The sequence below is a fragment of the Parasteatoda tepidariorum genome, chromosome 9 (genome assembly GCF_982258835.1).
Source record: "Parasteatoda tepidariorum strain Cologne lab strain chromosome 9, Ptep-v5.0, whole genome shotgun sequence".
Taxonomy (NCBI): domain Eukaryota; kingdom Metazoa; phylum Arthropoda; class Arachnida; order Araneae; family Theridiidae; genus Parasteatoda; species Parasteatoda tepidariorum.
Genome location: NC_141763.1, coordinates 66886441 through 66900393, shown reverse-complemented (window position 1 = coordinate 66900393; position 13953 = coordinate 66886441). Strand labels below are relative to the sequence as shown.

The window sequence follows — 13953 nt, the reverse complement described above, 5'->3', positions numbered from 1 at the left end:
ATATGTATATTTTTCACATATTGAACTTAATTAAAATCAATGAACTGATCATAACCTATTGAGATCATCTAATTGCTTCATCAAGTTAAAGAAAAAATGTATTTTTTATTAATTTTATTTTTATATTAAGTTCTGTTAGTTGTGTAATAGTAATTTATTCTTTTTTATACACTTATATATACATACAAGTAATAATATTAGGCACAAGGATCGGTAGCAACTTTAATGTAGCTATTTTCATTAACATTTTTTATCGTTATGTTTTGAGAATTTTTTTATTCTTAAAGCAGTCCAAAAATTTTTTTAAGACAGAACTCATTTTTTGATAAATTAACACGGCTTGGCTTTATTTAGCAGAATTTTTCAGAAACTTATAGCTCACTCTGGATGAGAGCGATCCATATATTATATCAATGACTTAACTACTTTTTTTAAAAGAAACATTTATTTTCCTCATTTTACTTTTGTTTTGTTTGTTGTAAAACAACAAACAAAACAAAAATAACAGTCAACCTATTTTTTTACACTAATCTCTAAATTACGCCATAATTTTTTTTGGTGTTATTCATACCTCAACTTATTTTTCCAGTCTGCATCATTAAGTTATATCCTATTTCTATAAAGTTCATGTTTTTAAAAATGATCTTATATTTTTTTTTATTCATTTGGCCGAAAATAGTTAAATTTTTTAGAAAATTGGAAGTAAACAAATTGGAAATAGATGTTAGTAAGGTGAGTGGGTTTTAGCCCATTGATCTTTTCACAAGACTGATTTCAGTCCTCAGGACTGAAGAGTGGCTCTCCTGTTTAAAGTCAGTACATTTTACGTTCTAAGGAAATATATCTTAAACTGATTTTGCGACATTACAAGTAAAGTAAAAAGTGTGAGATCTACAAAATAATAATAGACACTCAATTCAAATATTTTCTACTAATTTTGTATTCAACCAGTGTTTTTTTTATCATAGAAAAAAAATGGGTGAGAATTTTTCATCCTTTCTCGAAAACAGAGTCAGATTTCAAAAAGTTAAGTCTGATTTCTAAAAACTAAAAAAACACAAAAACGCTTGAAAAAAAAATCATTTCTTTAATTATAATATATTTGTAACGTCTTCTATTTTTTAAAGCATTGAATATTTTTGGTGCATCATCATAGAAGATTTTGCCTATACAAGGTATTTGTCCATCTTACATTAGTACATAAAAAATTTGAACGTCTTACATGAAGAAACCTTACCTACTGTAAACACGTGGTTACAGAGAAATGTGTTCTGAAAGGGGTTGTGTTCTGTTGTTCGAAAAGGTTCTGAACATTACTGGTAAATAGGGAAGCTAGATAACGGAGCAGATGTTGAAAATAATGAAAAATCCAGGAAGAAACGTGAAACGGATTTTATTCTAAACGGCGTAATTCGAAGCTTTTTCCAAAATGCGAGAAATTTTTAAATTAATTTATAGAGTGCGCGAATTTCTCGCGGTAATCATTTTTTAATGCGAGAAAAGAAGAAAATATGCGAGATTCTCACGTTCTCGCGCTGTAGTGAAAACATTGATTCCACACAGTGCAATTTACGCTTACTTTAAATTTTATTAGGGAAATGCAAAATAGGATTGTGAAATTGTAATGTTTAATTAGCAAAAATGGAGCTAGTTGCATTTTTTACATTGCAGTGTACGTAGGTCAAAGTCTTCCTATGAATTTTATATTTCAATATATTTTTTAAAGCATTAAAAATATCCTATATTAACAAAATATCCCTAAATTTTTTTTTTCTTTCTACACAGTAATCTTGTTTCGTAAAATGTACAGATTTCACATCTCACAATGAGCAAATAATCTGTACAATCTACATTGTCTGTCAAAAGACAGCTTGCCTCAAGTAATAATTGAAGATTTTGTTGGTGAAGTAACAGATGAGTGGTCTTTTTATTTTTGAATTAAAATATAATCAGGGTCTTTGCCTATACTGTTATCTATTTATTTTGGTCAAAACCTATCTTATACTTACCATGTACTTGTTTTAGTTATAAAAAATCTCTCTGTTAATGTTAACAAAAGAATTGCCACATCTAAAAACTCAAGAATAAGCCTGACACTATCTAAGGCATAAAGAATTATCAAAGATGATGTAACAGGAAAGATTACAGATCTATTCTCACCAAGAAATGACAAAGTGTTTTAGTGATGCGTATGCTATACAAGGCCAAAAGGAGATCTGAGCCAAAAGAATAGACGACCAGAAGCAAAACCTAATAAACTTTCGAACCTGAAATTTTTTTTTTTCCTTTTTATAACCGGCACTGTGCATCCGACCTAACTCTGAGTTTACGTCTATCGAAGTTCAGCTCCCTACCAATTTTGAACTCAACCCATAAGACAAGAGAACTCTTGGATGAAGCAATTGGGAAAATTTTCCATCATGGAAGGATTTTTGATGGAACTAACCAGTATTTGCGTTACATGAAGAGGAAAACCAATAAAACCTCTCATGGTTAGCCGGACAGCAAGGGGATTCCAACCCATGATCCCTCTACAACTGAGGATATTTTTTGTTAGCACTATAGCCGGTTCAATTTGGGAGCAGAATTCATATCGATCAACTGTCACTGGAATTCGAACCTGGATCCTCTCATTGTAAAGTGAACACTCTATACCCTGAGCCACCAAGGCTCTTGGGAGTGTGTATGAAGTGCTCAGTAAATGATTGAAACCTTCCCGAAAAGATAAATTTAAAGAGAGATTTAAATGTAAAAGTGCATATAATTTTAGCTCAGGAAATTTAAAAAAAAGATATTTTGAGCATACTAATCTACAATTTAAATCTTATTAAATTTGTTGATAAAATTATTACTATTAAATATTTATGGTTTTATCAAAAAATTAACTGCAAAGCAAACTTTTTAGTTGTCCATATCTTTTCTAAAAAAAACTTTTTTTTAAAAAATTTGTTTCAGATTTAGAAATTATTTTCAATTGTATTCTTTACCTGTGTGTATTATACTTTAATGTATATTTGTAGATTCATTCGCGAAGTAAAGGTGGCATTGTGTGCAATTCTGATTAAAACTCTACAATGTGCGCATTGCTGCCATGACGTTGGTCATAACATTTCTGTAAGCTGAACCTCCATGACCGCATGGCTCATAAAAACATCTTTATGAATTTTCAAAGACAAACAAAAATACATTAAATTAATTATGCAGCACTTAAAATAATGTAATTTTCATTTTAAAAGTACAAAAAATAACCCTTTCAATGCCTACTTTTAATATGTAAGTGTATATACATTATATTTCAAACCATTCCATATTCTTTTTTATCTTTTGAAAGCAAATTTTAAATTTACCCTCTTAAGTCTTCTGAATAAATACAGGGTGTCCCAAAACGACAGCATAAACTCTGCACAGCTAGATTCTTCGTTGGGAGTACATAAAAACTGCCCAAAGAGGAGTTCCTGTACGATCCGCAGTTTACGAGAAAAATACGAAAAACAAAGTATGACGTCACTACCGGGGCAAGAAAAAAACACTTTATTGAACATATCAACAGCAGTATACTATGCGCAATTTAAAGCAGATGTTCAAAGTGTCCACCGTGCATGTCGAGGCAGGCTTGAGCACGCAGTGTATATATTTCCAATAAAGTGTTTTTTTCTTGCACTGGCAGTGATGTCATACTTTGTTATTCGTATTTTTCTCGTAAGCTATGGATCGTACAGGAATGCTTCTTTGGGCAGTTTTTATGTACTCCCAACGAAGAATCTAACTGTGCAGAGTTTATGCGGTTGTTTTGGGACACCCTGTATAATAAAATGTGGTATTTTATAACTCTTTTTCTTTTCTTATCTTTTCAAATGTTTTTTTCTTTTAAATCCTTATTTATTTATACATTTTTCTTTTGAATTTTAATTTTCTGTTACCATCATGTGGAATACTCAATAGTGATGCTCTCAAATTGTTAATGAGAAAATATTTTAATATTAAAAGTTATTAATTATAGATAGTTCTGAATACGTTTCTTATATTAAAGAATATTTGATATAATCTGTCCATTTTTTCTATCTGTATGAAATGTCCGATGTTTATTAAGCTCAACAGAATATCAATTGCTTGCACTCTTATTTGTTCTATTTTTTATTTTAAGTGAAATTATTATAATACTATATTTTAGGTTTTCGGAAAATAATTTAGATAAGTATAAATTATCTCTATTCTGCTGCGTATTAAATCTGTGTTTCTTCTACGGAGACTTAATTTTTAAGCGAACAAGAATGTGTAAAAAAATCAAAGCTTTGTTCTGTATGAGTCATGCTTTTTCTACTAATTGTGATAAGGTCTGTTGTTTAAACAGCAAATCAAAGTAAAAAAAAAAAATCAGAATACAGCCACACCCTGCTATATTGAACCATCTGGAGCTCAAGTAATAAGTCCACTATAGTCAAAATCTTTGAGGGAAAAAAATCCTGTGCCATTGTTGGAAACAGTGACGGAAAGAGTACGCAATTTACTTTATAAATTATTAACTAACTAAATATGTAGTCCTTTTACAATGAAGTTTGCCTATACCGAACTTCTTCCTACAACGAAACTTTTAATAGGAATAGCTAATAACTTTTAAAATATTCCCTGTATAATGAAGTGATTGTCACCCTATATCAAAACTTTTTTAGAAAATTTTAGACGTTTATCTTTTCAATTTTCGTCATTTTCGGAGTTTTTATTTTATTTTCATTAAGTGCTTATCCGATTGCTGTACATTATTTTCGAAAAAAGCTGTAATTCCAATCATTGGACAACCAATTTGCTCTTCCATGGACTAGTTTTGGAACCACAAGCATTATTCATTTAATTGAGATTAATCATTTTAAGCACTCCTTTATAACGTGAATTTCTTCATTTTAAATTAAAGATCATATTATTTTATAACCGTGATTGAACGGTCGACTCAAAATTTGAGTTTACGACTAATAATAATGTTCAATTCCGTAGCCTTGTAATTTTGAGCCCAATCCAGAAGACAAGAGAACACCTGGATCAAGTATTGAGAGAAATTTGTCTTCGTAAAGACTTTTTGATGGAACTAACCCACATTTGCGTTACGTGGGAGGAAAATCACGAAAACCTCACAAGGTTAATCTGACAGCAAGGAGACTCTTACCCATGATCCGTCTACCACTAAGGATATTTTACGTCAGCACTGTGGCTAGTGCGAGTCGGATGCGAAAGTCATATCGACCAGCCATCGCTGGGATTTGGACCCGGTTCATCTCATTGGTAGGTGAACGCTCTATCACCTGAGCCATCGCGGCTCAAAGGTCATATACCTTTGGAGTAAACACTTAAACTGAAGAGTATTGTTTATTTCGATAACTACAAAAAATTAGTCCTCAATAATCGCTGATTTATTAGCTGTTCACTATAAGTGCATGAAACAATGCTAATTTAATAACAGTCCAAACCAGATCACTAAATGTTCCCTACAACCGAGTGTTCACTGTATCCGAGGTTCATTATAGCGGGGTTAGATTGTATTATCTAGAATATTATTCAATTATATTGCTTTCTCTAGTGTATTCAATTAATCATAGCATTCTAAATTAATACTGACAATAAAAAAAATACATATACTATACATATGGTGGCGTATGTATTGAAAATAAGTACATATGGTGGCGTATGTATTGAAAATAAGATGACTTAATCCTAGTATATGTTACGCGGTGGATTTGGCGATACTGGCGATGTTTGGGAAGGCGATAAAATTTGGAATCTGTAGTGGTAGATTTGGCTACACATTTATTTTTTTAAATATTGGAGTTTTAGTTCTGTTCTTTTAATGCCACTTCCCAAACAACTTATTTATGCTCGACTTAATAAACACTAATTATTACATATTGATAGTTATTAGATGATATAAATGAAAAATGTATGAATAATTTTGATAATATTTTTAAAATTTCAGATGGCTGCATGCTATCTACATTCTCTCGGCTCAACAACAACCGAAGACGATACTTAAATAAAAAAAAGAAAAATACTGTTTTTAAAACGTATGATTATTGATTACTATAGTTTTAAATAAGAACATATTGTTTATGTGTCAATCGTCGCGAAATAAATGATTATTTTGATTTAAAAAAAAAAAAAAAAAAAAAAAAAAAAACGTACTTGAAAAAAAAAAAATTAAGCTTAGGCACATAGAATGTGGTACACAATAGGAAACAATAAATTAGAATTTTACCTTGTGAACAATATATTAAGATAACCATATAGAATATAACATTTCAATATTTACATCTTTTATTTGTAAAAGTTTTGATATAAATGTGAAGATTTATGCTTGGCCACATCAAGACAAGTGTGAGCTCATAAAATGAAAGCCTCCAGAGGGATAAATTTTCTTTACATATATATATAGTCACTGATTAAATAAAAATAAATAAAAAAATCACAAAATAGCCTTTTAAGGTGTAAAAGCATTCTAACAAATTAGAGTTTAGGAAGATAGAAAACACACGTATTAATTTAACTTAGAAAAAAACACGTGTTAAGTTTATTTAAAGAAAGAAAAAACAAGTGTTAAGTTAACTTCAAAAATAATTAAAAAAAAACACGAGTAAAGTTAACTTAATAAATGAAAATAACTCTCTTAGCACGTCAAATTTCCGCTCGGTTATTGTAAGATTGTCTTGCATTCTTTTCTTTCTTACTACAAGTTTCATAGTTCATAATAAAACTTATAATTCGATCTTGTTTTTTTCTCTTCTTATTTTTAATGTTTTTTTATGTAATGGTACTTCTTGTTCATTTTCCTATACACCTACGTTATTACAAAATGTAAACTAAAGCAAAAAAATATGAGGGGAAAAAAGTAGAAATATAACTTAAAGAGGGGAAAAGCACTTAGCATTGTTGTGAACATCGAACAAAAAAGAAGTCAAATTTCAACTCTGTAAATGTATTTCCTTGGGCTGGAGAGTCGTCCAATGGTATTTTTTACTACAAGCTCAACGGCTAATAATTACGGAGTGTTAAATTCTTTTTTTATTTAATTGAGCTCCTTTTACGTTTCTAATTTCAAGATTATTAAATTTTTTGTGTTTAAAAAAAAAAGTCATTTAGTATACAATTTAAAGTAACACCCACAATAATATTTGTTGGTGGTGCTTGCGTCTTTTTAATATATAGAGACAAATGAATAAGAAACATATAATTCAGAACTATCTATAATGAATAATTTTTAATTATAATAAATTACTTACAGCTTCACTACTAAATACATCCAACATTTCACGTGTGTGGTACTAGTTAAATGGCTTCAATAGTTAAATGGTTTTTTTAGTATCCGCCACGAGGGAGCCACGTGTCTTCCTCATCACTAAACGTCATCGTCATAAGGAAGACCAATAAAGAAGTATTGGAGCTTCTCATTTGATCTCAAGGTGACCTTAGGTCAAATGGACTTAAAGACAAATGTGAATTTTTGATGGTCAATATCAAAAATTTTAATTTGAAGATATGACAAAAAATCTAAAATACCTAAAAAAAATATCGATAATTTTTATATGATATAATGAGATATTTTCCGATATATCACGATATTTTCTATATCACTAATAATTTAAATTATTCAACTTTCATTCGTATACTTTATCACTAGCATTTAAAAACTTGATTAAAAATTTAGAATGTTTTGAGCAAAGTTTAATGACTTCTAATAAATGATTCATAATTTAAAAATTAAGCATATCTTTAAAGTACATGTTATTGCGGTAAATGAAGGTATTTATATTTTAATTCGAATCTTTGAATTCCTTCTCAATTTTTCACTGAGAAATTGTTTTGCATATATTAGCTGAAGAATTTGTTACTTGCAAATATAATCACATAAAGTATGTTAAATTATTTGATAAAATAGATTCAAATAAAGATTTTTCCAAACAGCTCATAAATTACTAGTCTAATTAAATTGAAACTGTAAATGATTTATAATTTCAAGAAATGAATGTATTTATATTCCATTACATACTTGCATTTCTTAATTGAGTATCAATAATTTTCTTTCAAAAATTTATTTATTTTGCCTACAATTGCAGATAATGAAATTAGTTATTACAATCTGTTACAACATAAACAAAATATTATGAATAATTTTAAGTTTAATGTTTGTTTATATAAACTCATATTGCCACTGCAAACTTTAAAAACTGAAATGAAGTATACACCAATAGATTTGACCCTATCTAATAACTCACATAATTCATTTGCTATACACAATCATTATTTTTGGATTTTATAAGTTGTACTGATTTTTAGAGAGAAAATCTTAGCTTTGTGTTTCATTGTGTGATTATAATTAAGGAAATTATGGAAGAAGATAAGCCTCTTGTTAGAAATAACATTGGGTGGTTCCACAAAACGTGTAAACTGACCAACGAGTCACGTGATAGGGTTGCTGGTTTCCGCGTGTAGCAGTCTACCTATTTTACAAATCTATAGCTTGAACAGGTAGTAATGACAATTAAAAAAATTAATCTTCAGTCATAATCATTCAAATTCAAACAATTTTGAAACGGGAAACAATTTCTTCCATTTGAAGGAAACTTACTTTTTTTTCACAAAGGTATTTTTTCCACTACAGAAAAAATTTGTCTATCCATGATTAATTTCGTTAAAGCTTTATATTTTTAGAAGAAGTATAGCAAATTTTTGGAAATTATGGAAAAAGATAAGCCTCTTGTTAGAAATAACATTGGGGGGTTCCACAAAACGAGTAAACTGACCAACGAGTCACGTGATAGGGTTTCTGGTTTCCGCGTGTAGCAGTCTACCTATTTTATAAATCTGTAGCTTGAACAGGTAGTAATGACAATTAAAGATATTAATCTTCAGTCAAAATCATTCAAATTCAAACAATTTTGAAACGGGAAACAATTTCTTCCATTTGAAGGAAACTTACTTTTTTTTCACAAAGGTATTTTTTCCACTGCAGAAAAAATTTGTCTATCCATGATTAATTTCGTTAAAGCTTTATATTTTTAGAAGAAGTATAGCAAATTTTTTTTAGCATTATTGCAGTTTATTATTAAAAAGAAGATTGAAAAAATGTGGAACAAACAGTTAAATTTAAATAATTCCAACAAATGTAGGAGGATTTTTTTTTAAATTATAAAAGTAACTGTTATAATTGAATAAAATGTAGAACAAATTAATTATTATATGTAGAACAAACAGCTTAATTTAAATAATTCCAACGAATATGGGATACTTTTCGTTTTTTAATAATAAAATAACTGCTTTAACTGAATAATGTATTGAACTATAGATTTTAAGCTTTTTCCGAATTGATCGATGTAATCAAAAAATTTCACTCAGTAAAATTCTAATTAATATCATTTTTTTATCCTAAAAAGAATTTATTTTTATTTTTTTTGCATAAACAGTAGAACTTTTGAAATGTCAAAATTTGTAGCAAATTTGTGATTATCTCCCCAAAATAGTTCAAAACGTAAAACCCTATAATTTTTCAGAAAAGAGTTTTCTGTAGCCGCGATTCAGTCTGATATTCCACCAGAAAATAAGAAGCTTGATTTGCATAAACAGTAGAACTTAAAATTTCATAAGTTGTAGCAAATTTATTATTGCGTGTGCAAAATAATTTAAAACCTAACACCCTATAATTTTTCTGTAATGATGTATCTCTAATCATGACTCAATTAAATATTCCTCAAGAAAATAAGAATATTGAAATTTTCTTAAACACTTTTGTATTTTTAACGACTTTAGATCTTCCAAATTTTGGTTTATCTCAATCAACCTTCATGCACCCTACCCATGGATACTAAGGTCAGCCATGGAGGTCTGTCTCTAGTCTCCATGGAGACATCCGAGTAAAACTAGTTTCTGCTTTTCTTGAAAGTGACCACCCTTGATGAAAACTGCATCTGCAATCTCCTTCTGCATGTTCTTTCAGTGCAAGTGGCAATGCAGTTGTATTCATTAATTTTCCTTTCTTTATTGGAGACATTCAAGTTTGAAATAGCAATTCAGCTGTCAAAACTTTTATAAAAGGGGCATCTTTTTCAAAGTTATAAAAATGTATTCACATTTTGACTTGTAAAAAATAAAATACTAACGATTTCTTTTTAACTAAACTTGAAAAATAATTCATTCATTTGAATTTATATTTCTTTGAATAATTTCATGTCGGGTAATTTTCTTTATAAATTAAAAATATAAATGTAACCCTCTTCTATCTAATTTTTTAGAGATGAGAGTTTTTGTTTTTTACTTAACAAAATTATTTTTTAACCCACACTCTATTGTTTTTCTTCTCTTTTTTCCTTAGACAGAAGTATTTAAACTTTAAATTATACAATTTTTCGGTTTTTTCTCTTCCTTTAACATATTTAAGGTTAATCGCAATACAAAATAAATGGTAATCACAAATTCAACCAAAATGATTGCTTATCTTCTCTTTGCGTCAATAACAGACTCTAAAAACATTTTCTCAAAAAAGATTTTTTTTATTAACAAATAAGTACGAAAACTGCGAAAGAAAAGGCAGTTATCAGATTAAAAACATTTACTGCATTTTAATTTAAAACAAAAAGTACCCTTTAAATCAATCAAAGAAGTTTGTAGAATCTTTTTAAGATGTGTTATTTACAAAAACAATTAGAATGAAGAGGTTTTTTAAAAATAAATAAAATAAAATAAATTTCTCGAATTAAAATTATTTAATTAAAAATATTTAATTAAAAGTATTTAATTAAAAGTATTTAATTAAAAATATTTAATCAAAAATATTTAATTAAACGAGATTAAGAAATATTGCAAAGTTCTTTCTTCTTTTATAACGTTGACATTGATTTTATAAACAATGTTGCATGACACAGTTTTTATGTTTTCATATATTGATGCTAATATTTAAGATATTTAAACTACATCGCTGACTTTTAATAATCAATCAAACTTTTAATATTACATATCATAGTCGTATGCCACACGTTTTAACTTTTCATTTCTTAAATAAAAATTTATTTTGTACAATACTATTGCTTTAATACAACTACAGTTGAAAGTACATGAAAAAATGCTAAAGCTGTATGGAGTGTTATCTGTTAAATTTTAATTGATATTTTATATTGCAAGTCTGTGTCATTAATTACAAATTTCACCACATTTTAAATTTTGCTTGATCCTTATTAATAAAAAACACTTTTTTTCTTAATTTTTTTGCCTGCTAATGTATGTTTATCAATATTTCCAAAAGTCAAGAATACCTCATACGAGTCTTTCTGTATTAAATCATAAGTTTAAAGTAGATGTCTCTTAATAATTTTAAGACGTAGAAATCGTTCTTTCTCAAAGAGCCATAAAAAGCCAAGATGCCAATTAAAAGATTATTTTCTGAAGTTAATGGATAATAATTCTTAAAAAAATACTCATTATGAAAGTCCCGAAAATTACCTATCGTGAAAATGGCGGCATCTTTGGAACATAACAGAATCACTTAAATTTTCTCATTTGAATGACGTTTGATTAAGTTAAGGATATTCTTGCAGTTCTTTCAGAATCCCTGTTTAAATATCAGGAGCCATCAAAAATACGTAGCTTTTTCATATTTTTCTGGATAAACCCGTGTGTCAAATCCCCACATCCCTACGCCAAAACCCACCATTGTAATCCACGCGAATCTCTCTCTCTCTCTCTCTCTCTCTCTCTCTCTCTATATATATATATATATATATATATATATATATATATATATATATATATATATATATATATATATATATATATATAGATGTATATATATATATATATAATCACTCAAATATAGAGTAAATAAATACAAAATGTATTTTTGTGTAATGTTTGAAAAATTACCTATTTGTACAGACTGAAAAAGTCTCAGGTTCATAACCCGATTTTACCGAAAAATAAACAAAGCTCGCAAAAGTATTATTAAACTTGTATACTTGTATGCCACTGCTTGTCTGTTTTTGCCAAATCGAAAGACATATAGATATTGAAGAAATTTCAGAAAAATAGCGCAGTATTAGAGTAAATGCGTCGCCAAGTACTTCGCTGAGCTACGAACCCGCAACTTTTACGTTTTATACAATTCTAAGCTGTTCCATTCTAAGCAAGTCGCAGGAATAGTGTGTTAATACAAATTTTGAAGCACAGTTTGAAATATTGGTAAGTTAGGTTCTTCCTCAAAATATTCATTATTTTTTCATCAAAAATTGAAAGAATGAAACAAAATATCGAAAAAAATTACACTTCTGAATAAGGTTGTCGTAGTTCATTTATGTCGCACTAGAGCTGATCAATGGACTATTGGCAACGGTCTGGGAAACATGCCTGAGGATGATCCGAAGACATGCCATCACAATTTTGATCCTCTGCAGAGGGGATGGCACCGCCGCTTCGGTAGCCCGACGACCTGCGCACGAAGTCGAGCACTTTATGGTAGAACAGTTTAACGAGGACGAATACCGCACACCCTCAGTCCCTACGCGGACTGATACAAGTGGTCACCCTCCCGCACACTGACCTTAGCCAGTGATGCTTGACTTCGGTGATCTACGAACCGTGTATTAATGATTAGTCCACTGCGGGATTTCTGAATAAGGATTCGGGACGTTAAAGTTTTAGGCCCCTCTGAACTACCGATCCCGAAATTAACACTCCAGATGCTTTGTAGTGAGGAGGTAGAAGGTTCGAATCTCACCGTAACCCCTACTTGTGCTATCCCTCAGTATTACGTCCCCAAGGGTGCCACTTTAAAAAAAAAGCCAACACTCAACTTATTTGACTAATTAATACGATCTAGCGTTGCTCAGCAGAATTTTCAAAAATAGCTCACTGACTGCAAAATGTGCCATTCCACGAGAATGACCGACGCATTATTTCATTAGTCTATTTTTACAGCAAACTAACGCAACAATTAACTTAGTTTATCATTTTATAATAATCACTAAATATGTACATCACTAACTATTTGTCCCGCAGTGGACTGATCGTTAAGACACGGTTCCCAGAAGATCACCGAAGTCAAGCATCACCCTCTGCGGTCAGTGTGCGGGTGGGTGACCACTTGGATCAGCCTGCGTAGGGACCGAGGGTGTGCGGTATTGGTCCTCGTTAAACTGTTCTACCGTAAAGTGCTCGACTTCCCGTGCAGGTCGTCGGGCTACCGAAGAGGGGGTGCCATCCCCTCCGCAGAGGATCAAAATTGTGATGGCATGTCTTCGGATCATCCTCAGGGATGTTTCCCAGACCGTCGCCAATAGCCCATTGTGCAGCTCTAGTGAGACGTAAATGAACACAACAACAACACTAATTTTTTTTTTTTGAAGTCCTTCATATCTCTACTTATTTTCACTTCATCGTTAATTTTTTATCTTGACTCTAAAAATTTCATTAAAATTGATCTTAATTAACTATCTTTCATTAAAAAAAGATCTTTTCCCCATCATTTAGAAACACCAGGAGGGGGATCATAGCAAAAATTAAGAAAAAGTAATATTTTTTTTATTTACTTTTAATAGAAAATATTTGTCACATTTTTTTTAAAGAAAGGAAGAAAGAAATTTCGAAAAATTTAAAGAACAAATTGAAAACAGATATTAACTGGAAGACTAAATTTAGAAACTATTTTTTCTCATGATTCATTTGCCCTGACGATTGGCACCCATAAGTCGCACAACTACATTATTTAAGCTGCACAATGGACTAATGGCAAAGGTAGGTAGCGGGTCCGAATCTCGCTGTTACCCGGGATGTATCTTCGTGCTAGCTTTCTAAATACAAAGGTTTATAAACCTAAATTGAGCACCCAAGTCTGTAAATTCATGAAATTCCAATAAACTAATTCACAACGGTCTGGGAAAGATCTCTAAGGAAGATCCAAGGACATGGCATCACAATTTTGTTCTTCTG

The 13953-nt window shown here is 30.0% G+C and overlaps 1 protein-coding gene across 1 annotated transcript in view; it reads right to left on the bottom strand.

Annotated features, from left to right (window-relative positions):
* The window catches only part of LOC107449029 (uncharacterized), a 29799-nt gene extending 22317 nt beyond the window's left edge, over positions 1-7482 (bottom strand). Inside the window, exon 1 of the mRNA XM_087152053.1 lies at positions 7263-7482. The gene's annotated coding sequence lies outside the window, so the exon portion shown is untranslated. The remainder of the gene's footprint in view (positions 1-7262) is intronic.
* Positions 7483-13953: the final 6471 nt, after the last annotated feature.